This window comes from Cydia amplana, chromosome 3, assembly GCF_948474715.1.
Source record: "Cydia amplana chromosome 3, ilCydAmpl1.1, whole genome shotgun sequence".
In the NCBI taxonomy this organism is placed as follows: Eukaryota; Metazoa; Arthropoda; class Insecta; order Lepidoptera; family Tortricidae; genus Cydia; species Cydia amplana.
Genome location: NC_086071.1, coordinates 15,861,083 through 15,886,081, shown reverse-complemented (window position 1 = coordinate 15,886,081; position 24,999 = coordinate 15,861,083). Strand labels below are relative to the sequence as shown.

Sequence of the window (24,999 nt, the reverse complement as noted above, 5' to 3'; positions counted from 1 at the left end):
TAATTTCAGCCTGTATACGTCCTACTGCTACTGGGCACAGGCCTCTTCTCATGCGCGAGAGGGCTTGGGCTATAGCCCCCACGCTAGCCCAATGCGGATTGGGAACTTCACATACACCTTTGAATTTCGTCGCAGTTGTATGCAGGTTTCCTCACAATGTTTTCCTTCACCGAAAAGCTAGTAGTAAATATCAAATGATATTTCGTACATAAGACAAATAAGTATAACGAAAAAAAAGAATAAAAAAAGAAGAAAAAAAAAGAAGTGTACCTATCTTACGGTAGATGTCGCTACAGCCTCCCTAAGGCCCATATATGGTGGAAATATTCGCTGTATTGGGTACGGTCTTGGTAGCTCAGATGGCAGGGCACTGAGCTAGCGATCCATTGGTCGTGGGTTCAAGTCCCAAGATATTAGGTATTAAAAGCATGTACATAAATTCAGTGAATTTATGTACATGCTTTTAATACCTAATATCTGGGAGACCGAGCTTTGCTCGGAAAACATATAAAAACTCAAAAATGCGCGTTTTCCCAGAGATAGGTAAGACCTAGCTAGATCGATTTACCGCCCCCGACAACCTCCATATACTCGTAGCAAATTTCATCGAAATCGTTAGAGCCGTTTCTGAGATCCCCGAAATATACAAATAAATAAATAAACAATAATTGCTCGTTTAAAGGTATTAGATATGTTTCTAAGTTTATTTTAATAACGGTTAAACGAATAGACGTAGTATAATTATAAAGAAACTGCTTAACAACAACAAAAACCAAACAAGTCGTCCTAACTTAAATAAAAGCAATTACAACGTGGGTAATGAATTGTGTGGAGGTACCTACGGCAACCTTGGAGCGCGACTGACGGCCTGATTTAAACTTTAAGATACGTCTAATATTACGTATAGATACGATATGGATTAGATATGCCAGTGTCAAAAGTGACGTTTCTTTAAACAATAACGTCACTTGACACTGTCATGTCTAATAGATATCGTATCTAGACGTAGTGTTTGATGTATCTTAAAGTTCGAATCGGGCCGTGAGACTCGCACTTGGTCAGACTCATGGTCTAATAAAACATGGTCTTCTCTTCCCAGAGTGTCACTTGCCTACGTCACAATAACATTGCCACTTTATTTCAACATAACTTGTAACATGGGTACATTATATCTATGGTTAATAAGTTAATATATTTCTTTATAATTTTATAATTTTCATTTATATGTATTTTATCTTAAATTTTACAATAACACGTCATTTTTAATTATTCGTTAGCAATATCTTCCGATTCACGAAAGAAATTTCAGACGTTCGGGTAATTCTGTTTACACTACTGGCAACATGGGATAGCGCTGTCACATTTGACAATCCGCCATGTTGTCCCTGACCGTCATCCTTGTCGAACGCGTGTTAATTGTTATTTCCTTCTCGCTCAGTGTCAGCAGTCGCAGTGTTTTCCAAACTTTTCACGTCGTAAGCTTGGTAATTAATGTTTTGTTACGAAAATGGTTGGCTGTTCTATTCGGAACTGTAAGAGTAGGAGTGAAAAGGGCAGTATAGATTTGTTTTATTTTACTATGTTTCTACATGAATAACTTAAAATTAATGCCGTTAAAATAATTTTCACCGTTGGTTAAAATTCTCCCACATTTTAAAGTTTGAGAACCTGTAAACAGCATGATGACGTAGGCAAGTGACAGTTAGGTCATTCGCGAATCTCGGAAGAGAGTACCAGGCGGAGTATATTATTATACCATGGTCAGACTCTCACTTGATGGTTTTCTAGGTTTTTTGTACCTTAATAGGAACTAGAACTAACTTTACAGTGGATCTTTGAAAAAACAAAGTACTCTAGCAACTCAATCCAGCAACGAAAGCCTTCGTCGACCAACTGACGAGATTATTGCGTACGAGAGATCATCACCATCTTTCTCGCGTTGTCCTGGCGCCTGGGATCCGTTTGGCAACTAATCCCAAGAATTAGCGTAGGCACTAAGTAGTTTTTTACGAAAGCGACTGCCATCTGACCTTCCAACCCAGAGGGCAAACTAGGCCCTTATTGGGCCCTTATATATGCACTTTTTGAGGTGGGGAAAACATGTTAAACTCGAGACAGCGTAAGACGATCACGTGGCCGTAAGATTTAGATGGCCACTCATTTAGATGGCATTTAAATCAATAAAGAAAAACTCAATGACATTACACGAAAAACTGTTACATGTAATGGCATTGAGTTTTTCTTTATTGATTTAAATGCCATCTAGTGAGTTTCGCTCTAACTGGTATTAATATAACTCGAGTACTAACAGTGATATGCTTAGGGGTTTCAAGTAATTAACGCTAACGCTAGATGGCGTTAACATAGTGCATTTTGCACTAGTCATTGAGTTTTCACTTCTGCCGGCACTCCCTGAGTGCAACCCGTTGTTTTTTTTTTAAATATAGGTACATATAAATTTAAAAAGCGCTTATACACATACCTACTCTTTTAATATAAAACTCTGCAAATATCGATCGCAACCTGAGTTCAATACATTTTTATTAAGCGGAGTAGGGTGACAAAGGGTTAATACTGTTAATAGACACACGACACCCAATCATTTCTATTACAACTTTAATTGCCAGAATGGACTAATAATGTCACACAAAGGACAATAATGGCTAACTACGAGCGCGTGGCAGGAGCGTGCCTGGTGAATCACGCAGGGTAGCAAGGGGTAAAGGTCACTATTTAAAAGTTATAAATTACATTCATATTTATTAGCTTTTTGATTATAAATAGGGGCAAATTACGTACATATATATTTACATAAACTACATTTTTTTATGTTTGACAATCGTTTTGTGAAATTCTTAGTGTTAAATTTGATTTGTATAATAATCCAATATTACATATTGTTGAAATAATATTACCATCAATCATCAATCAAGACAATAAATAAATATTATAGGACATTCTTACACAGATTTACTAGCTCAAGAAGGCTTGTGTTGCGGGTACTCAGACAACGATAATTATATATACTTAATATAAAAATACATAAATACATAGAAAACACTTAAGAAACCCAAGATACTATATATGTAGTAATAACTATAGTCACTATTCATAAGTGCTAGTTGATAGGCCGGTTGAAAGTATATTTTGATATTACATGATACATATTTTTATGATGATACATATTTTTATGATGATACATATTTTTTTAGTAGGATTCTTATTAAATTAGCCTCTTTTTAGTAAATACTTGTTATTCCACGTTCATGCCACGTTTCCGTTTGACGTAAATTAAACATGTAATTTTAAAAATAAGAAGCTTTGTATGGAAGCGGCTTTTCAGCGGTAGGCTCGTGTGACTCAACGGATTTTGATGCGGTTTTTTTAATAGATAGAGTGATTCAAGAGGAAGGTTTATGTATAATTTGTTAACCAGTGCGAGGCCGGGGCGGGTCGCTAGTATTTATATAAAAAACAAAACACGAATGTCGTCAAATAAACAATCGCAATATCAGCACCTCATCTGCATACTTACGAACGCCGGGAGCTATGTAGCGCCTTGATAATTACCCTTCATTGTTACTGCGATTTGAATATTGTAAAGACTAAATTGCCATGCATATAGAGTGGCGCCCCTGAATAATATCCAAGGGGTCACTGTTATTTAGTGTAGAGGATAATAACATTTATGTCTCGGGGCTATGATTGTGCAAGTAGTTTTTGTTGTATTTGGATGGGAGAATAATTTAAGCTAACAGATTTTAATGTTGACGTATTGTTTTTTGACTTAAAAGAGTCGTTTTCAAGAACACACAGGGGCAGACAGACAGCGGGATGCGACTTTGTTTTATACGATGTAGTGAGAAATAACGGGCGGACGACAGATGCAATATGCGTCAAAATCATGTCAAACGATATAAATAAATAAAAATAAAAAAGCCTTTTATTTCTTGCAATTACAATGTCAAACATAAAAAATCTACAATACAATTTATTTAATTTTCTAATAGTCAGTTTTTAGTAATGTTTGGTCACTTAAGTACATATTATTGTTTTTTTTTTACTAGGTGAATTTAGCAAGAACCCCTTCTCAGGTAAAGGCCTCCTCCAGAGTAAGCCAGTCGGATCTATCCTGTGCTTTTTGTATCCAGTCTGTCCCTACGACCTTTACTATCTCGTCTGATCATCGCGTGTATGGTTTGCCGCTGTTACGCTTTCCTGGTGGTCCTGGCCATGTCGTTACTTGTTTTGCCCATCTATTGGACTTCATCCTGGCGACATGTCCTGCCCATCTCCATTTTTGTTTTTTGGCGTATTTGAGCGCGTCTATCACGTTAGTTTTGGATCTAATAATGCTGTGCTTAATTTTTTGAATTTTTCTAATATTTGTCATACTTCTTTCCATACTTCTTTGGCGTGTAATTATTTTGTTTTTAATATTTTTGCAGGTTTGCGCGGCGTACGTGAGCGATGGTAGTAAACATGAGTCCATGATTTTCTTTTTAAATTTAATAGTAATTGTGCTCTTCAATATTTCTTTTTGACTCCAGAATTTGTTCCACGTGATCTTGATTCTCCTATCAACTTCATGTTCACTATTTCTCATATCAAATGAGATTTGCTTCCCAAGGTATATATAGTGTTTAACGCACTCCATTTCGGTATCTCCAATATGCATTGGTTGTTGTGTACTATTAGTCATTATTTTTGATTTGCTGAAATTTATTTCTAGCCCTGTCACTCTACTGGCAGTCTGCAGGGTGAGTATCATGTATTTTAGGTCTGAAATGTCGTCTGCGAATCTTAGGTGATGTCATAGAATTAGAATAGACAAGAACAACTGTCAATCTTCAAAAGTGCGACCAAAAATGAAATGCAAGTGTGTGCGTAAATTGTCTATGTGAGTTCAAAAATAGTGATGTCATGTTACAACATATTAATAATCTGTCGGTGTTTGGTTGCTTTATCGATAACTTTTTAAAATGTGTTATTTTAAACGTATTATCCAGCGTATTTCGCTAGCGGTGCAAAGAGGAAACGCCAGCAGCGTACTAGGTACATTTAGCCGGGTACCTATGGCCTAATAGCATATAATTATATACCTACCCTTAATTTTTATATTTACCTAGTTATAAGTTTGTTTTGTTTGTTTGTTTGTAAATTACCGTTTTTAGGGTCCCGTACCTCAAAAGGAAAAAACGGAACCCTAATAGGATCACTCGTGCGTCTGTCTATCTGTCTGTCCGTCCGTCTATCACAGCCTATTTTCTCCGAAACTACTGGACCAATTAAGTTGAAATTTGCACACATATGTCATAAGTTTATGACCCAAAGATGGACGTGTAACGTAAACAAATGAATTTTAAATATGGAGGCCATTTTTGGGAGGTAAATGAGAAAATTAAAAAATAAAGTTTTTTCAAACTATATCGTGTTACACATCAGATGAAAGAGCTCATTGTAAGAATCTCAAATATATATTTTTTAATAATTTTAGGATTAATAGTTTCGCAGTTATTCAAGAAAATAGGCAAATAATGACCATCCCCCCCCCCCCTTATCTTCGAAACTACTGGGTCTAAAATTTTGAAAAAAATACACAAAATAGTTCTTTACCTATAGATGACAGGAAAACCTATCAGAAATGTGGTCAAGCGTGAGTCGGACTTAATGTACGGAACCCTTGAAACGCGAGTCCGACTCGCACTTGGCCGGTTTTTTTTCCAACGTTAAAATTTACGACATTATGACGTATAAATAACACTTGAACTCCGTGTGCTATCAAAATCGTTACAGACTTATCTTAGTCTAACTCTTTCTCTGTGTTGGAAAGTGAAGTTTAAATTTACTGCTAAACATGAGCACCTTCAAAAAGGTATAACAATCGTTATTATTTGAAGTCGGTTATAAAGGTTAATATCTTAATGATGTCTTGTGAAGAAATTATTACATAGCTATTAATATACCGACAAGTTATCGATACTGTCATTTGAACATTTTGTCAAGCCCTAGCGTAAAGTAACAGTTTATGTTTTTACACAAAATATCTTAAATTATTGAGTAATATGATAAAATATTAGCACACAAAGGAAGAAAAACTTATAATTAACTGTATAAACCGGCTTCTTATACATTTTATGCTGTTAATTTGACAAAATATCGTCAAGAAAATTTCGCTCGGAATATCATAATTCCTCTGAAATGAGTATTTGCTAGGTTTATTTGGCCCCGTGACACTGAAATCCGGTACACTACAAGACACTATCTTCATTGTATTACTTAATCAAATAGTTTTCTTCCGAATTTGTGTATATTTTTCAAATTGAAAATTACGGTGATACGCTCTTGGCCGTCCGCGGCCGTTGTCAAACTCCAAAATGGTCACGTTTTCTCATTTGTAGTTTGACTCTTTCGTTTTCTCATTTGTAGTTTGACGCACTCATGCAATGTTCATGCGAGGGCTTCCCTTTCGCACACTTCCGCTGTCTGTCAAGCGCGAGCGACAATTACAAGTCTGTAGTGATGTAGGTAGGTAGGTCAAACGATATACGTAATTAAAATTGGTTTAAATAAGACAACATGATTTTGACGTATATTGCATCCGTCGTCCGCCCATTAGTGATAAATTAAGACGTAGCAACACTTTAGTCTGTCTTACTTTCATATAGGGGCATACATAGCATTACAGGTCACTTTATGATCGAGATTAACGGGTCCTGGCCACGACATTGCGCGACTGGCTTCGGCTAAGGCGAAAACCATAGGTAGGAACGAATGGTCCGATCGCTGTGTCTCGCTCCGACCTATGGTTGTCGCCTGAGCCGAAGCCAGTCGCGCAATGCCGTGGCCAGGCTGTAGACTCACACGAACCTAGCCACCATCGCCACTTACGGCTCGGCCACGACATTGAGCGACTTGCGACGGCGGCAGCGATAATCATAGGTTGGAGCGAGACATAGCGATCGGACCTTTCGTTCCCACCTACGGTTGTCGCTACCGCCGTCGCCAGTCGCGTAATGTCGTGGCCGAGCCGTTAAGCGGGCGGTTGATAAACGCAGGCGATCAACGGAATGTGAAAAAAATTACATTTTACATTAGATAATCTAATGACACTATATATTATTTTACGCGGTAAACGCAAAGGTAAGCGCATTGTTATTTTTCATACATTCCGTTAACGCATGCGTTAAACGCTACACTATCTACACATAATATATGTATTAAGGGTGACTCACGTTAGACCGGACCGTGTCCGGGCCGGAGCTTCCGGAGCCTCGTTTTCTACGGAATTTCTAAGCATCACGTAAGTAAGGGCCGGAAGCTCCGACCCGGACACGGCCCGGTCTAATGTGAGTCATCCTTTAGTATGTGTCCACATAGGCTCAACTTAGTCAACTTATCAAGAAAATCTCTGAGGATAAACTTTGTGTATTGATCGTCTTACTCGGAGGCAAGCTTGAACCTGAAGCGGCACCTATAGGCAGACCCCATTAATTCGGCAGGCCAGCCCACCTACATCATGCCTAGCATAGCCTAGTACGGTGCGCAGAAAAATCGAGCCCCGCGCGCACTCTGACAGGAGGTCATTTGTTAATTCGTTGAAATATGGTGGCAGGCGACGGCTATTCATTATAAGGCCGCTCGTTTACGCCACACGTGTGCTGTACGGTTTGCAGCTGACTGTGGATGGCTGCTTTTGAGTGATGTTGTTTGGAAAACTTTGTCTCGGTTTGAACGGGGACGGATTGTACCTTTTTGTGATACATTCTTACATGTGAATTAAAATTCACAAATTACAAATAGTTTTTTAGATTTTTTTATAGGAATTGATATAAAAATATAGCTCAAGCCCTTTTGCGCGTGAGAGGAGGCCTGTGCCCAGCCACTGCTCGTCGACCCACTGGTCGTTTCCAATATATACGTACATATATATATTGGAAACGACATCTCAAACTGTACACAAGTAATTAATTAAGCTAAAAGTTAAAGTGATAAATGTAGTGAGGTAATTATTTTCTATAGGAGTAATTGATTTGTTTTGATATGTTATTTTAATCTTCAAATACATTTACAATACAGCGCTTTTTGATTCTGTTGAGTTTTCCCAGGTTTTTTATTGGTATTTTCCAATAATTTGAAACCCTTCATCAGCAAGTCAAGAGTCTCAAAATAATATTAGCTTTTGTATGCATACTAATGTTATATTTTATTACTTATGCGAACACTTAATGCTTCAAATTAGATGAAAATTAATTTAAATACTAATTTAATTTGAGTAAAATCCAAGTTTACATTTAATCTATTGGAATTTTGAAAGTACTACAAAATTAACTTTTTAAGTCTTATATTACTTTTACACTTAACTTTTTAAGTCTGTTTAAAACAGATATGTAAAATAAATATTCTCTTAACTGACTTTTTTACCGACGCTACAGTCGGTGCAACCGCTTGTGCAATTGCTACAACCTACATTCTCTCGCTCTGTACCGGTACATTACCCGCATAGCCGTCCCTTTCCCACACGGAGAGCAATTTTATCGTTGTACATAGTTAGGCCTGCACTTTGGGTACGTAATTAAATATTTTGTAAAAATGGTGGCCACAGGTTTAACTGAGCGTGTAATATTTAAATTCGCTGTCGAAATTATGCTTTCCGCATATTTATACACTTATGGCAATAAATCATAATAGCGCATATGGCATTATCAGTAAAGTAAATAGCTATATTAATCGTTTACCTTAATGTATTTGCCAGAAAGGGATAAAACATAACTTAAATAATTGAGGCTTGAAAAGTTTTATGAAAAAGGCGGTAATTAGATAATGTGTTAAAATTTTCTATTAAATGATTTATGTAATAAAAAATCAAGCATACATTTTTCGTATTTTGCGCAAATATTGTAATTCATGTAAAAATTTACACGTTGTAATGAAATCAGTGCTTAATTCACGTCAAAAACCATGTATATATGACGATTATTATCTCACAGACTCACAATAGGGTATTGACCCTGATTTTTCATTTGTATCTCTTGCATGTTAAGTGACAATTGTCTCTGATAATTCGGAACATATAAAGCCCTTTATCCGCTGTAAAAGTCAATTAATCATACATTATTTCACTTCAGGTAATACCTAGTAGTCTTTTTCAGAAGTACCGTAACATCTAGTAAAAATAAATAGATTTTTAATTACATGTTTTTTTAACAATTTATATTATTTGCGCAGCGACACATTAGCGCTCACATAATTGGGTAATTGACTAATTGAATACTTAAATGTTTGAGTTTAATTCATTATAAATGTACACTTTAACTCTTTCAAAATACAGTTCAAATTCGATTGCCATTATCCCTTACAACCCGACCCAATGTGACCAACACACAGGTATTGAATGACCAATAAGGTTTATTATAGCTAATGGGACGCACATAGCCTATACATAGGCACATACCCAGGCATTGCGATGCCACGCACGGCCGCGGGTGAATATGGAATGACCCGTGGGTGACTATATGCTTTGCATATAATATACTTCCCTGATTACATAATGCATCATCTTAGCAGAGCAAACTTATATGTTACGATCTTTTGGTTTTAAGGGCATTACAATGCCCGTTGAATAATATGAGTGGTTACGTGTTCGGGCTTAAGTCTTTTTGTGGATAGTTTCATTTTACCTATTTTCGCTTATTTTTATGGCTATTTGGATGCTGATAAGCAATAATGTGTCAACCCACAAAAAATTAAAAAATGAGATTTTAATGCCATATTGTAGTTGGTCCGCTCGACTTCATTTTGCAAAAATGACCTTAGTGATTTGAAATTTATAAATATTCCAAAAGAAGGAAAAAAGGTTAACACAAATCCGTTAACATGCGTTGTCTGTTTTGCATTAATGCGTTTAGTGCCTTAACTTATTGCAGTAATGGCCAGAACGCGTACTAAAATGTCAATAATGTCTTAAGAGTGGTTAACTCATTATTGCGGAAATCACATTCCATTAGTTCTGTTTTGCCAGAAGCGCTATGAAGGTAAATGTTGCTAAAAATGGTGTTTATAATAAGTAATTTTACAAATTTAGTGCACAAATATGTTAATTGTTGTGGTTTTAAAGAGATAAATACTAATGCCGATCGAAATAATGTATTTATAAAGCGTAATCACATTAGTTTTAAGGGTTTTTTGTTTTGAGGAAAGTTCGCCGAATTAAACTAAACAAAACGGCAGAATGCTGTAGTTTTTCTAAGCAATTCATTTTAAATGCCAATTTGAATGTATATGCATTCGTAAAATAATGTTTTTTTTTATAATTATAATGATTTTAAATAACTTGTTACACTTGAATCATTCTTGCAAATCGAAAAAAATATCATATCAATGCATTATGAGGCTTGATTGATTATTGAAAAATAAAATTTATAGTATGTTAGTATTTAACCACAACAAGTTATGTGTTATAACATGTTGATTATAAGTTCAAAGGCAATTAGCAAAACTGTGTTAAGTATAATGACACGTTCTTAATTGAGAAAGTTTGACGTCATGATTCGCAATAAACAAAAAGGGGATTATTGCGGCAAATTTTAATTTATTAAGAAAATTATTAGTATGAATCACTAGTATTCATTGTATTTAAACTGACAAATACAACAGTTTAATCAAAATCTTTAATTTTTTGAACAAACACTCAAAAACCGCGAAAAAATCTTTAGACGCTATTTTCTCAAAATGGTGCTTATGTGGGTAAACACATTATTGCTTATCAGCATCCATTACTATGTAATAGTCTTCACAGACATTCATGCCTAACCTACCTGTATATACATGCCTATAACTTGGGAAATGAAGCATTTGGCGAATCATCTTAGGTACAATTCTACAAATTTGATACGTATTATTCATTCATTCATTCATTTTAAATAAATGATGATTTTAAATACGACCATCAGGGATCATACAAACAAACACAACACCAATATTACATTACAACAAATTAAATTAGTAAATTAATAAACACACGAAGTTATTACTTCAGGTTATTACCTATTACCTGAAACATGTCCCTTCTTTCCGAGCCATTTTGTCTTTTCGTTGTTTATTATCTTATCAGTAACACCTACATCTATGAATTACTGCACCAATAATTTGTTTGAATGTTTAAGTTTAAATGTAAAAGTTTGACAATACTTAGGGATGCACAGGATGATAGTAACTTTGATAAATATTTGATTGTGTGTAATGCAACTAGCATTAAGTTTTAAGTTAACCCGTAATATGACCAGGGGCAAATAGCACAAAGTTTTAAACTTTATTTTAAAATGATGGAGTTAAATTTGGTGTTTTTCTGCGTTATTAAGGGTAAACATGGCAGACATTTATTTTTATTAATTTATGATCAGTTTCATTTCATTAGATACCAGCATAGTTGATTTGTACCTTAACGCCTGTGCCTTATGACCCACGGGTAAAACCTGAGGGCCTACCGCAAACCACGAAAGAAGTTTTGCCTCTCTGTCTCACTTACGTATGAATTTACAAGTGCGATAGAGTTAGTAAGCGTAAATAATTTTGAATTATTCATAAACCATAAATTATCGATAGCACCCGAACTCTGGACCATCAATATCACTTCGCAATTTCGGGATCAGATTCCAATTACACCTAACCGGATTGAGCTAAGCGGAGTTTTGCGAGTTAAAGACAAACAGGCAACTATGCAGACGGCCTGAGATCCATTTAATTAATACAAATTCGCTGTGAGTTGCAGTTTCACTCAAACACATTAGGGGATTTTAGTTCCACCGAAATGCCATTAACTTATGTATATTAAATTTGAGGTTTAAGTTTACATTCGGATTCAGACTGCAAAATCGTTACTGCTGCGGCATTGACGCGGGAGATGTCACCGTCAATCTCTCTTGGCAAAATAAGTGATGGCAATCAATCGCAACGCAATTAAAGGTAACATTCGGATGGTAGCTGCATCACTGTTGCGGCTGTTTGGTAGGTAAAAGGGCACAGGGAACGTCAGTCAAAGACAAGCACTGCTTTAAGGGTGCTTTATTATTTTCTTCAATAACCTTCCGCATGCTAATATAATATATGACAGCGGCATTTAAAAAAATAAAATAAAATTTAATATGTGTATTTTCAATCAAGAGGTTAGTTGTACAATCAATCTCAGTTACAATATCTATATTTGGAGATTATTTAAACTAAGCTTAGCCTTAATTATATGTAAACTTATATTGTTTTGTTACAGTTAGTGCTTACATGTTAATACTAGTTATATCTTACATTAATTCATGTTAATCAGTGCTTTCTTAAGTGTACTCTTTGCTTTATCAGGATATTTTTCTAAAGTTTCTACTACTTGTTTGGGTAAGCTGTTCAGGATATTAGGTAGGTATATTGACCAGAGCCTTTTCCCATATTCATTGGTGCTATTAGGTATTTTAAAGTATGGTTCATTGGTTAGGGTCCGGAGGTGGGAGGGTCTTTTATACCTGTCCAGCTTTATACCTTTCGGCTGCGGCGTTGACGCGGGCGATGTCACTATAACTATTCTTTGATAAAATCATGGAATAAACACTAAAGGTTGGTATACTTAATCACGACAGTAATGCCGCAATGACCGCATCATAATTTATGAAGGAAATTGCATGACAGTGACATTGCCCGCATCGACACCGAAATAGTAACGCTTCTGCAGTGCCAATCCGAATATCACCTTTAGGTGGCACCTACGTGGAAATCGAGAGGGGAAGCCTTTGTATAATAGGCTTATAATAGTACTTACCTACGTGGCATCTAACGACTCTTAAAGTAGGTAACCAGTTCTAGTTTTCTTAAGAATCCAAAACTTTTGGTGCTAGTAACTAAAAATGAAATAGTTTATTGGGTTTCACTAGCGCGTTGGTGTGGTTTAAAATTATATACTTCGGTCAGAAATGAACTTTCCTTTTGTTTTTATTTATTTTTTGTGGGCGTGCGAGCGGACTTTTAATTTTGAAGTAAGGCTTAGTGGTCAAGTTTACCCGGGAACCTTTTAGCCCCGCTTTACCCATAATAATCATAACATAAGCCTAATATTCAATATTTAAAGCTTAATGTGCTAGTTAGTGACCGCAAACATACCCATATCGCAATCAGTTACATTTTGTTTGATATGCAACACCTCGTTAACGTCTATTGTCCGCCATTTTGAAATGGCGTGATGATATATTTAATTCATGAATCCCCGCTTTGACGATCTCCGTGTAAATTACTATTGCGTGTAATCTCGATCTGAATTTCAATTTTATTTTAAATAAGCCGCTATTTAATTGATATTTTCAACAGATTTTCAAAAGGACGGCCTCAAGTCGACCGCATGAATTCTATTTTAATTTAATAAAAAAAAATTAATAATGTCTCTTCGGTATTTTTTTATTTGCTTTGTTATTTTTAAACTAATAATTTATTTATATTCTGCCGTACTAGGCACAAACTTAGTAGAATGTACAAACTTACCTTGAATTACAGAATTTAGTGATAATATAATTTTTTTCCTGGAACTAAAATTATAATTCGTTCAAGTTTTATTCGTATTGTACCTAATTCTTCTTACTAACATTTAAATGGATATTAATTTTAGAGCCATTCCTTCTTGCTTATTCCATCTTGCGCGACTACAAGTATGGAGTCGCGCGCGAGAACGCAACTCATGCTAGACCGCCTCATGTACTACTTATTTGCATGCATCAGGTGTACACATTTAAAAATAACATTGGAAACCAAAAGTATAGAAAGCACTGGCGGAAAGCATCAACAAAAAGACCCGCTTTAAAATTCAAAACGCGTAGAATTAAAACAAAATAAAACACTTCCCAATGGAATTAACAACTCGTTGATAAACCGTTAACCGTTGCAGCGCTTACGTGATGCAGCTGCTAATATCGTTATATCTTTATGTCGTTATATCGTTATTTCGTTACGCGTGTATTCGGCTCACGTCGCTTGCTCAAAAAGCGAGCACAGCTCCAATTATAATTTGTACGTCGAATGAGTCTGGTTTATTCAAATTGAGCGTGTTAGCACTAATTGATTAAGCGCCACTTGCACCAGTCCACTAACCCGGGGTTAACCGGTTAAATCCTTAATCCAGTGTCAAATTGTACTGGTAACCATGTTAACTCCATGGTTTAACCGGTTAACCCCGGGTTAGTTAATGGTGCAAGTGGCCCTAAGTGAAATTGCGGTTAAAAATTGGATTTAATGAGATTTCCGAGGATTACGAAAATTTATCTCACATTATTGCAACATGTAAGATTTATAAGCAAAACCTTTTACCTACAACATTTAACCCGATTACATTTTTTGCAACAAAACCTCTTCTTACAAAGTTGGTTAAAATGTTGCCTATGTTACCCGCGTTATAAAAAGGACTTGACACATGACACTCCAAAATCAGCGCCATACTTTGACGCTACGGTTACGGTAAACACAAGAAACAAATATATCCGTGATACATTAATATCCACGTACCTACATGAATAGATTACTTAGTTTTAAAATCCTTCACGAACAAATGTAGTGCATAATTATATTCCATCGTATTTTCACGGAAACATACGAACGGTGTTTTACTATCTCAGTCGGTTTCGGTACAACAAGTACTGATGTTGACTGAATTAGCATGACAAAAACGAACCTTTCCGTGAAAATACGATGGTAAACATGTGGTAAACAATATATACACTACATCTGTTATTGTAGACGGGTAAACTTTGAATTTATATTCAACATACCTATGATATTTTATTCTGTAAAATTCATTTCCATCGCATTTTTGATATGATAAAGGTTATATATTTAATTAAAAAGCTCGCGAAACGCCCTTCGATTCCCACGCGGCTTGACCCGGCTTTAACTTAAAGCCAGTATTATGATAATGCCGATCCCAGAATAGTGTAACTCACACCGTGTTTGTTTGCTTACTAACGCGTGGGGTGCAAACTCACAAAAAAGGATTACGTTTTTTTTTAATGGTATAAGGATTGAGTTCAAGAGATTAAAAGTGTGTCGCGTAAACAAGGCGGTACAAATGCTACTTTTAAGTTATTATAACGCAAAACATAGGCTTTTTCCAATTGTATTTTACAAATATGATGTGTCAAAATTACAGGAAATAAATGATTTTGAAATTTGAATGTGAAACTCAATCGACTCACACAAACAGTGAGTGTAAACAAGGCGACTGCAACTTAGATTGCTTGCACATAATGGCAGCAGCATTGTGACTCAGAATTAACAAGCGTCTTGTTCCGGTAATATGGCATGTTCCTATGCATAGGGTTCCCGCATTTTTCGGGACGTCCCGTTTTTTAGCTACCGAGTTTGGACATGTGCTGAAATTTGAGGAATTCAATTTGGGAGTCCCAAATTGGGACAGAATATTGTCCCAAGTTTTGATCGTTGAGCACAAAAAGCTAATAAAGACTTACTATGATTTTTTTTTTATTACTAATCGCTCATATGGGCATATGAGTACACACTCTTATAATCGGTAGTATTTATTGTGAAGATAATAAGTACAAAATAATACAATATTCTTTATTGACAACTCACATATACAATAAGTAATACTGCACTTCGCGAATTTTTACCCTGAGTCACGAATTTTAAATGTGGTTATCCCGTAAAGTTTATCTGACCTGGTAACCCTTGGTGTGTCAAAAATCCGGGATAGTGTTATTTATCTCGTAGTCACATCACTATAAACATTTGACATAGGTACTTAGCTGCTTAAAAACACTTGCTGTCAAAGAATTCTCGGCTATTTTGGACGCAAGGCCCGCCGGGAACCTGACAACTTGGTGTTGGTGGTAGTGGGGGTAGTTGGAGAAGTGCACAGTCAGCAGCAGAAGTTGCTGAGCGGGCAAGGTGTTCAAATTTAAGATCATTTTGAGCACATCGCCCGCTTAGCAATTTTTGCTGCTGACTGTACAAAGACAAAGTGCATCATCGTCATACGATTAAATAAATAAATCATTATAATGACTCTTTCGCAAAAAACGTCATGCCGTTTTTATCACAGACTAGCGACCGGCCCCGGCTTTGCACGTGTTACACAAAACCCTAACGAATTATACACTTAAACCTACCTCAAGAATCAATGAAAATCCGTTCAGAAGTTTTTGAGTTTATCGCGAACATACATTATAGACAGACAGACATACGCGCCAGGGGACAGGGGGGCTTGTTTTATAATTGATTATGTAGTGCTATGCGTATATAGCTGTATGTTATGAAGTACTATGGCACTTTTTTTTTTCATTAGACACACCAACAGTACATAAACAGAGCAAGTAAAGTTACGTAAGTACAGTAGACACGTATAATATTTATGCACAAACAACAGGTGTGGAACAACATTCAAGCAGTTTGACTAGATAATAACTATACATTAATAGATTAAGTAAATAAAACTTTGTAAAACTTGGCTCGTTTTAACGGGAACCGTTTCCCCAAACTAAAAAGGTTCTTATCAATTTTCTATATCGAGAGATGAGGTCCCATAACGATGGCAATAGGGGGCTCTATTTCCTCCCCTCACACCTTGCGTTTAAGTTACGTGCGACAGGCGGCAGAGTGCGTCTAAGCTAATAAAGTGTGGAATGGTCACCATACACGTTAAATTGCTATGAAAGTATGACGTTAAAAATGTCGTTTTCTCACTTTGTTCTGTCAAAGTCGTTGCAGAGTTAATGTAGACGGATTCTATTAGATTTTACAGACTAAGGGCCACCACACACTAGCGTCTTTTGAGCGTCAGCGTCTGTCAGCGTTATGGAAAATGGCGTCGCTCCGCAGTTGCGCCAACATTGCGTCGAGCAGCAGCTATAAAATTGACTAAACGCCTTTGCTCTGGAGACGCTAGTGTATAGTGGTCCTTATGAATAACGTGATAAATTTAGGACTTAAACTCTCGTGAAAATTTTAACACGTTAGCGCCAAAAGCGACTGTGCAAATTCATTCCATTCCAGTTAAGATGGAGACAATATTTTTATATTCCTATCGTTTTTAGGGTTCCGTAGCCAAATGGCAAAAAACGGAACCCTTATAGATTCGTCATGTCTGTCTGTCTGTCTGTCCGTCTGTCCGTCTGTCTGTCCGTCCGTATGTCACAGCCACTTTTCTCCGAAACTATAAGAACTATACTGTTGAAACTTGGTAAGTAGATGTATTCTGTGAACCGCATTAAGATTTTCACACAAAAATAGAAAAAAAATAATAAATTTTTGGGGTTCCCCATACTTCGAACTGAAACTCAAAATTTTTTTTTTTCATCAAACCCATACGTGTGGGGTATCTATGGATAGGTCTTCAAAAATGATATTGAGGTTTCTGATATCATTTTTTTCTAAACTGAATAGTTTGCGCGAGAGACACTTCCAAAGTGGTAAAATGTGTGTCCCCCCCCCCCCCCCTGTAACTTCTAAAATAAGAGAATGATAAAACTAAAAATAATATATGATGTACATTACCATGTAAACTTCCACCGAAAATTGGTTTGAACGAGATCTAGTAAGTAGTTTTTTTTTTATACGTCTTAAATCGCCTAAATACGGAACCCTTCATGGGCGAGTCCGACTCGCACTTGGCCGCGTTTTTCATCAACCGCTTCATCCTGCAACTCTCACCTCGCCTCAAGACGGTCATTTGGCCGTAATAATCGCCGTGTGGACTTGAAAGAAGCTCGCCCCCATTATCTGTCGTAATTGGACGGCTCAAAAAGATGTTCGCATCTGAACCGCTTTATTCTCTAGCTCGACTGACTGGGAACAGACGTACGCTCAATTATGGTGTGTTCGGTACGGATTAACGGTATTGTTAAAGACACAAGAATATCTATTATTGGTCCCTTTGTTTGAGTTTTTAAGAAAATATTCGGCTACGGGCACTCGTGCGTAAAAACAGAGAAATAAGTGAAATTAGAGCGCTCACTCCACACACGGGTAAAAACCTTTTCCCAGATAGTTTTAAATAATAATTGAAAAATTATATTATTAAAAAAAAATATTGTTTGCCCGCATTTTCGTTAGTCATAATTTATTTGGTTCAGATACGCGTCACTTTTCAGGATTGCCATAAAACAAACCTAACCTAACCTAACCCATCTATAGGATAACCTAACGAATATCCTGAAAAGTTAACGGTTTCAGTTTTATGACTAATGATAATATGACAAACAATACATTATGACTTAAAACTTTACGTGAAACCAAGGGACCCCGTAACGACCCATTTTTAATAATACATTTAATAAATTTTAATTACTTTGTACAATATTTATAACATCTCTATACTGCTTTACTCATGTTTGACAAATAAATTATTTTTATCTTTATCTTTAAAAGTTTTACTATACCTTTTGTAATAAGACTTAACATTTGGTCGTCAGGACATAGACATACCTACTTAATTTTAATTTTGTTGCAAAATGATGCGTATATTTTGAAAATATGATAAACGCGTTGTCGATCTGTGTGCGTTGCTTATGCACTATTGTATGAAATGAATATGAACGAAATACACAAATAATAAGAAGTATTTGATTTCGGCTCACGGCTATTATTGAAAGAAGTAAATTTTTGGGAACTATCTTCCTTAAACAGCTAAGCTAAGCTTATAATTTTATGAGTACTAAGCGACGATATGTATATATATACAATAGATACTTTAATAAGTAGATAAATCCATAGAAAACATGCAAGTTTACATAGCATAATGTCCAAGTCGCAAAATGTGCAGGCTACGTAAAATGAGCAGATCGCAAAATGTGCAAATCTCATAATGAGCAGATCGCAAAATGTGCAGATCTCATAATGAGCAGATCGCAAAATGTGCATATCTCATAATGAGCAGATCGCAAAATGTGCATATCTCATAATGAGCAGATCGCATAATGTGCAGATCTCATAATGAGCAGATCTCAAAATGTGCAAGCAACTCTCATAATGAGCAGGTCGTAAAATGTGTAGATTTTGAAATAGAGCTCGGATACTACAGTTCCAAAAAGCGTCATCGTTGCCAAAAAGGCTTCTGTTGATTACCGAATTTTAAAATATTTTGAAACAAGTCTGGTAGAGACAAACCAAAGAAAGTCTACAGCGCTAGATTAAAAGTAGTTTTTAAAAATCAGTATGCGACAACACCACAGAAAATGGATTAAATAGTCTTGATACTTGTGAAATTTCTACCATATTTACCGTCTATGAAAAAATTAAGCTGTATGCACAGCTTAATTTTTATGGTAAAATAAATTTCATTCCAACAATAGATGTCACTATTAATATGTAGACATATACTAATATTGATAAATAATATTGGAAGAATGTGACATTTGGCTTCATCAAAATTAATAAGCTTTTGTAATATCCGCGACGGCGGTAAATAGGTACAGAGGGCCTACCGCGAACACCGAAGTTCTCAATATGCGAGCATCTTTCTCTTTTACTCCCATTAAGGCGTAATTAGATTGACAGAGAAATTGCCCGCAATTTGCGAACTAAAGTTTTCGGAAAAACGAAATAAACCATTAAAACAATAAACATATATTAAAAATTAATTTTAGCTTTAACTAGTAGGTACCCATGCCGTGAGCATAAGCATGGAGGTTGTGGGTTCGAGCTCAAAACACGGCTAGTACCAATGAGTTTCTCGAAATGTTAGAGGAAGTTCATAAGTATGCCTATACCTATTAGGTGTGTTCAATTTGCTGTGAAACCTTTGTCTAAACCAATATTATATTATCTAAGTAGGTACATATGGTGAAGTATTAAGATGTTTCATTCCACTTACCCGTCATCAACTCCAAATTTTGTAAACATTGTCGTTTTTCAGCTTGAATCGCCTCGTGCTGACTTTTTACAAGTGTAAAATTATTCGTCACGCGGAAAAGTAACTCCCGCACGCCGGTTTTGTAAGGTTTCACCATGTTTATTCCGTTCATCACAAAACACAATGAATATTTAAACGATTTTGACAAACACATACCATAGTGCATGACGTTTACTGACTGCTTAAAAAACATTGCCATATGTAGTTTTTTAATTCGATGTCAAATTATTGCGCTGCAGACTTTCTTTGGTTTGTCTCTATCTTTTTTTATTATTTTGATCCCTTATCGTAAACTTGTTTTATGAGTAAATAATTTATGAGGCAGTGCTTTGAAATATGCCCGTCGGCCTTTCAACCATGCACTTAAACTATGGACGACACACAAAGCAAACGATATAACGATATGCACCTTTCACGACCTGCACTTTTTACGATTTGCACATATTGCGACCTGCACTTCTTACGATTTGCACATTTTGCGACCTGCACTGTTTACGACTTGCACATTTTGCGACCTGCTCGTTTTACTACCTGCACCTTCTGCGATTTGCACTAGTGCTCATTTTGCGACTTGTACATTATGCTATGTATCCAAAAAAAGGTGCCATGCCCTTAGTATTCGAACGCAGGGCCTAGGCGGCCCCGAGTTATGGAAGTAAAGTCCCAAACGACCGACTAGGCCAGGCCGTTAGTGTCGTCACAAATTAACCAACTAACATTGATCAATACAATTGTGCCATTTGTGCCTTTTTCCGTGTAAAAAAATACGAAACATTATTTATTTCCGTCTTTATTCGCTCACAATTTACTCTAACTATTCCCCAAATCAGCTTAGCGAGCTAATCAGTCCCCGGACAAGTTTGTTCACGCGTGATAACCGGTCACCCTGACCCCGCCCGAGGGACCTCCCCCGGCAACGGGGTGCAATTGAAATAAAAGGGCCATTGTGACCTTTGTGAATTTTTAGTGACTTTTTGGATGAGAATTTAAACTTACAGTGTAAACGAATAGTACAGTCGCGGACTTCAATTATTGAGCCATTTAGATTGACACTTTACATTGGACATTTCATACCGTTAAGGTGACAGTCCATTTCCAACCGCAGCTGCACTACCGTTCATTTTACTATGGAAATTGACAGTAACAGCGACGCGTTCAGTACCAGTAGTGCAGCTGCGGTCAGAAATGGAATGTTACCCTTAGACGTGCGGAAAGAGAAGAGTCGTGGAATGTATGGGTCCCAATACATTCCACGACTCTTCTCTTTGCGAACAGAGTTTAGTATTGACAACCAAATTAGCTTGAACCCTAAATGAATCAACAATTAAAGTCTGTGACGGTACCTACATTATTATAAAAAAAAAAAATCTACTCGTATTTTACGCACTAACTAAAACTGCAGAGCATTCGCATAGAGATACATGTAACAATCAATGTATCTTAACTTTCCGCGTTTCCGACATCAATAGTTTTCTCAGTTTCTCTCCTGTCTAAATTAAATTTAAAACTGATTTCAGTACAACAACTCCCTTTTCTAATTTACATAATAATGTATGTCATTCCGTTTGTATTGCAAAGCAGGCAATCACGAGATTGAAGAATGTATAGTGCCGGAATTAAAGTTAGCGCCGCCGCAGGCGTTGACTGATTATGATAACTTCTTGATTACGGCTCTCGCTATGCTTCGTAGTGTTAAGGTGACATTTGCATGACGACTGTAGCTGCATTACTGCTGTGGCGTTGAAACGGGCGCTGTCATTGTCAATTTCCTTGAAGGAGTGACGAATTGAACGTTCTGATCGTGACAGTAGCAGAAATGCCAAAATCGATTTTGCGGTCCGGATTTTGGACATTTGCGGGAGGAATACAGTCGGCAGTAATGTTGCGCATTTTTATACTTAAAATAAGTTAATTTGATTTGCTGGTGAAACCAAGAACTCAATTTTTGTAGATATTTTTTGTTCACATTCCTACAGGTAAAAACGGCGTGTGCTACTAAAAAAAACAGTTCCTATAGGTACTATGGTATTATGGTATTGGTGGTATTATGGTATGGTAGAGGTATGGGAGCACCTCTGTGTGCTGATGATGACTGCTAGTAATGATCTAGCTAGTAGTAGGGGTAATCTGTGATTTATACAATAATGATTTCATTCGACGCTCATGGAACCAAGAATTTTAAGAAATTTAAAATTCCAGTATCACCCTACGATCGATGTCTGACAAATAATTCAGTGAAAACTTGAAGACAGCAGCTTATGTTAATTTGAGCTGCTTCAGCATTCAAATCCGGTAGACCGTCCCATCGGCTGCGAATGTAGTATAGCTAAGATTTAGAATTTGTAATGCTAAGTGAATTCTGTTGGTTCTGCTTGCGAAATTTGATAGTCTTCGGGAAAGTCCAGATGTCAAAAGATGACGAGAAAGTGACTCACAAGAACTTAAGTTACGCGCTCATTTTAAAAACTTTAGATTCTGTAAATAGTAAAATATAGTCACAATCTTAACTTCTCGAGCTTTTGCGTGCAACTAAATTTGGATGCATCCAAGCCTGCTCACCGGAGGCGACATCGAGATATCTACTGTCCAAAATGAAAACAAACGCGGCACTACAAAGTGACAACTGCATTTTTGCAAACAAGTTTTTTTACAAAGGGCGAGTCGTATGTATGTCGAGAGTATGTAGCTGTACTGCGATAGGTTTGCGATGCAGTTGGTGCGCGAGGTTCGACGATAATGGCGACACTTCACTCATTACTGAAGCTACTTAAGCAAACTTAAGACACACAATACGTGTACCTACCTAGGGAAGTAATTTAACTGTGGACGCACTAGCTTTCTGTGTCGGTAACTCAGAAGAAAAAGGTGAAAAGTTTTCATAAAGAAATGCCTTCTATGCAAAGTGTGTTCCCGTAGGGATTGTCCATGAAGGAATTGTTTAGTTATGTAGGTACAAGTTTATGAGGGTTTACGCCTTTAAAGGACACATCACCAATACCAACTAAAGTTGTGTACCAATTAAATTGGCCCGCATGGAACCTCCACAACTCCTGTTCATACTTATCTGAGGTCTAAAAATTTTATACATAAATACGAATCTTCATTTTGGGAGGGAAAATCGACTACATTGCAAATAGGGACACTACACCGTGCACAGTGTTACCGATAGGCATGTGCTGCCTAAATCAATTGTCTAAAGGACCTTAATAACAGAGACTTCACTGAGAAAACAATAACAGTCCTAAAACACAATTCTAATTGCTTTAAGAACACAAATATTTACCTGCAGTTTTTATACTTAATAAATTGCAAATTAAGTTAAATGTGGTTTCAGTCACAGAGCACTTTGTTTTTATTAACATTTGGAGTGTTTTAACAAGAATTACACCCCGTCTAATATTAGAAAGGGGTGCGACGCTAAGTTACCCCTTTGTGTATTTATCGACACTCGAGGTCTTAACTTTTGGAGGAGATGGCTTTAATTTTAGACGCTATCTAACCCTCGCCCCTTCGATATTTTAGCGAGGTTAAAGATTTTCGTGAATTCGATGCATTATTGCGCCGTAATTAGACTAGGGTAGGTACCTACCATTAAACAAAGAAAATAAGGAGATACACGGGTCTGGATGTTTTTTAGGGTTCCGTACCCAAAGGGTAAAAAACGGGACCCTATTACTAAGACTTCGCTGTCCGACCGTCCGTCCGTCCGTCTGTCACCAGGCTGTATCTCATGAACCGCGATAGCTAGACAGTTGAAATTTTCACAAATTATGTATCTCTGATGCTGCTATAACAACAAATACTAAAAATAAAATAAAATAAATATTTAAGGGGGGCTCCCATACAAAAAACACGATTTTTTTGCTCTATTTTTTGTTGATGGTGCGGAACCCTCCGTGCGCGAGTCCGACTCGCACTTGGCCGGTTTTATTATTTATATATTTTCTTGTACCCAATTAGATCATGTAGGTACTGTCTAAAAGTGTACCTATTGTAGCGTAACTAATGTAAGCCTAATTTGGTTAATTACGTGAACATTTAGTTAAAATCAAATCCTACGTACGCACCTTCTAATTTACTCTAATAATAACTCCAATTATTCTAAAATCATTGGAAAATCTATCTCCTCACAATAGGGCTGTCACCGATTATTGAGCGAATTGAAGGCTAATGGAAATTTAAATGCCTGCTTCCGTACGCGTGGCGGACAATGCGCGGTGAGAACCCTAATTGTGGACTTTTAGTTTTTGTCGAGTGTCAAATTGGCCATTGTCGAAGCGCAACGACGTGGACGCTCGCCTTTACGTTTTTATTGCAGTGAGTGGAAAATTGTCGAATGCTCTATTGAAAGCATAAGTATTGAAAGTAATTTTTAGGGTTCCGTACCCAAAGGGTAAAAACGGGACCCTATTACTAAGACTCCGCTGTCCGTCCGTCCGTCCGTCTGTCACCAGGCTGTATCTCACGAACCGTGATAGCTAGACAGTTGAAATTTTCACAGATGATGTATTTCTGTTGCCGCTATAACAACAAATACTACAAACAGAATAAAATAAAGATTTAAGTGGGGCTCCCATACAACAAACGTGATTTTTGACCGAAGTTAAGCAACGTCGGGCGGGGTCAGTACTTGGATGGGTGACCGTTTTGTTGCTTGTTAAGGTTCCGTAGCCAAATGGCAAAAAATGGAACCCTTATAGATGTCCGTCTGTCTGTCTGTCTGTCTGTCTGTCTGTCCGTCCGTATGTCACAGCCACTTTTTTCCGAAACTATAAGAACTATACTGTTGAAACTTGGTAAGTAGATGTATTCTGTGAACCGCATTAAGATTTTCACACAAAAATAGAAAAAAAACAATAAATTTTTGGGGTTCCCCATACTTAGAACTGAAACTCAAAATTTTTTTTTCATCAAACCCATATGTGTAGGGTATCTATGGATAGGTCTTCAAAAATGATATTGAGGTTTCTAATATCATTTTTTTCTAAACTGAATAGTTTGTGCGAGAGACACTTCCAAAGTGGTAAAATGTGTGTCCCCCCCCTGTAACTTCTAAAATAAGAGAATGATAAAACTAAAAAAAAATATATGATGTACATTACCAAGTAAAC

The 24,999-nt window shown here is 36.6% G+C and overlaps 1 long non-coding RNA gene across 1 annotated transcript in view; it reads left to right on the top strand.

Moving 5' to 3' along the window:
- LOC134662859 (uncharacterized) overlaps positions 1-24,999 on the top strand; it is a 320,585-nt gene that overhangs the window by 201,998 nt on the left and 93,588 nt on the right. The gene's annotated exons all lie outside the window — the stretch shown is intronic.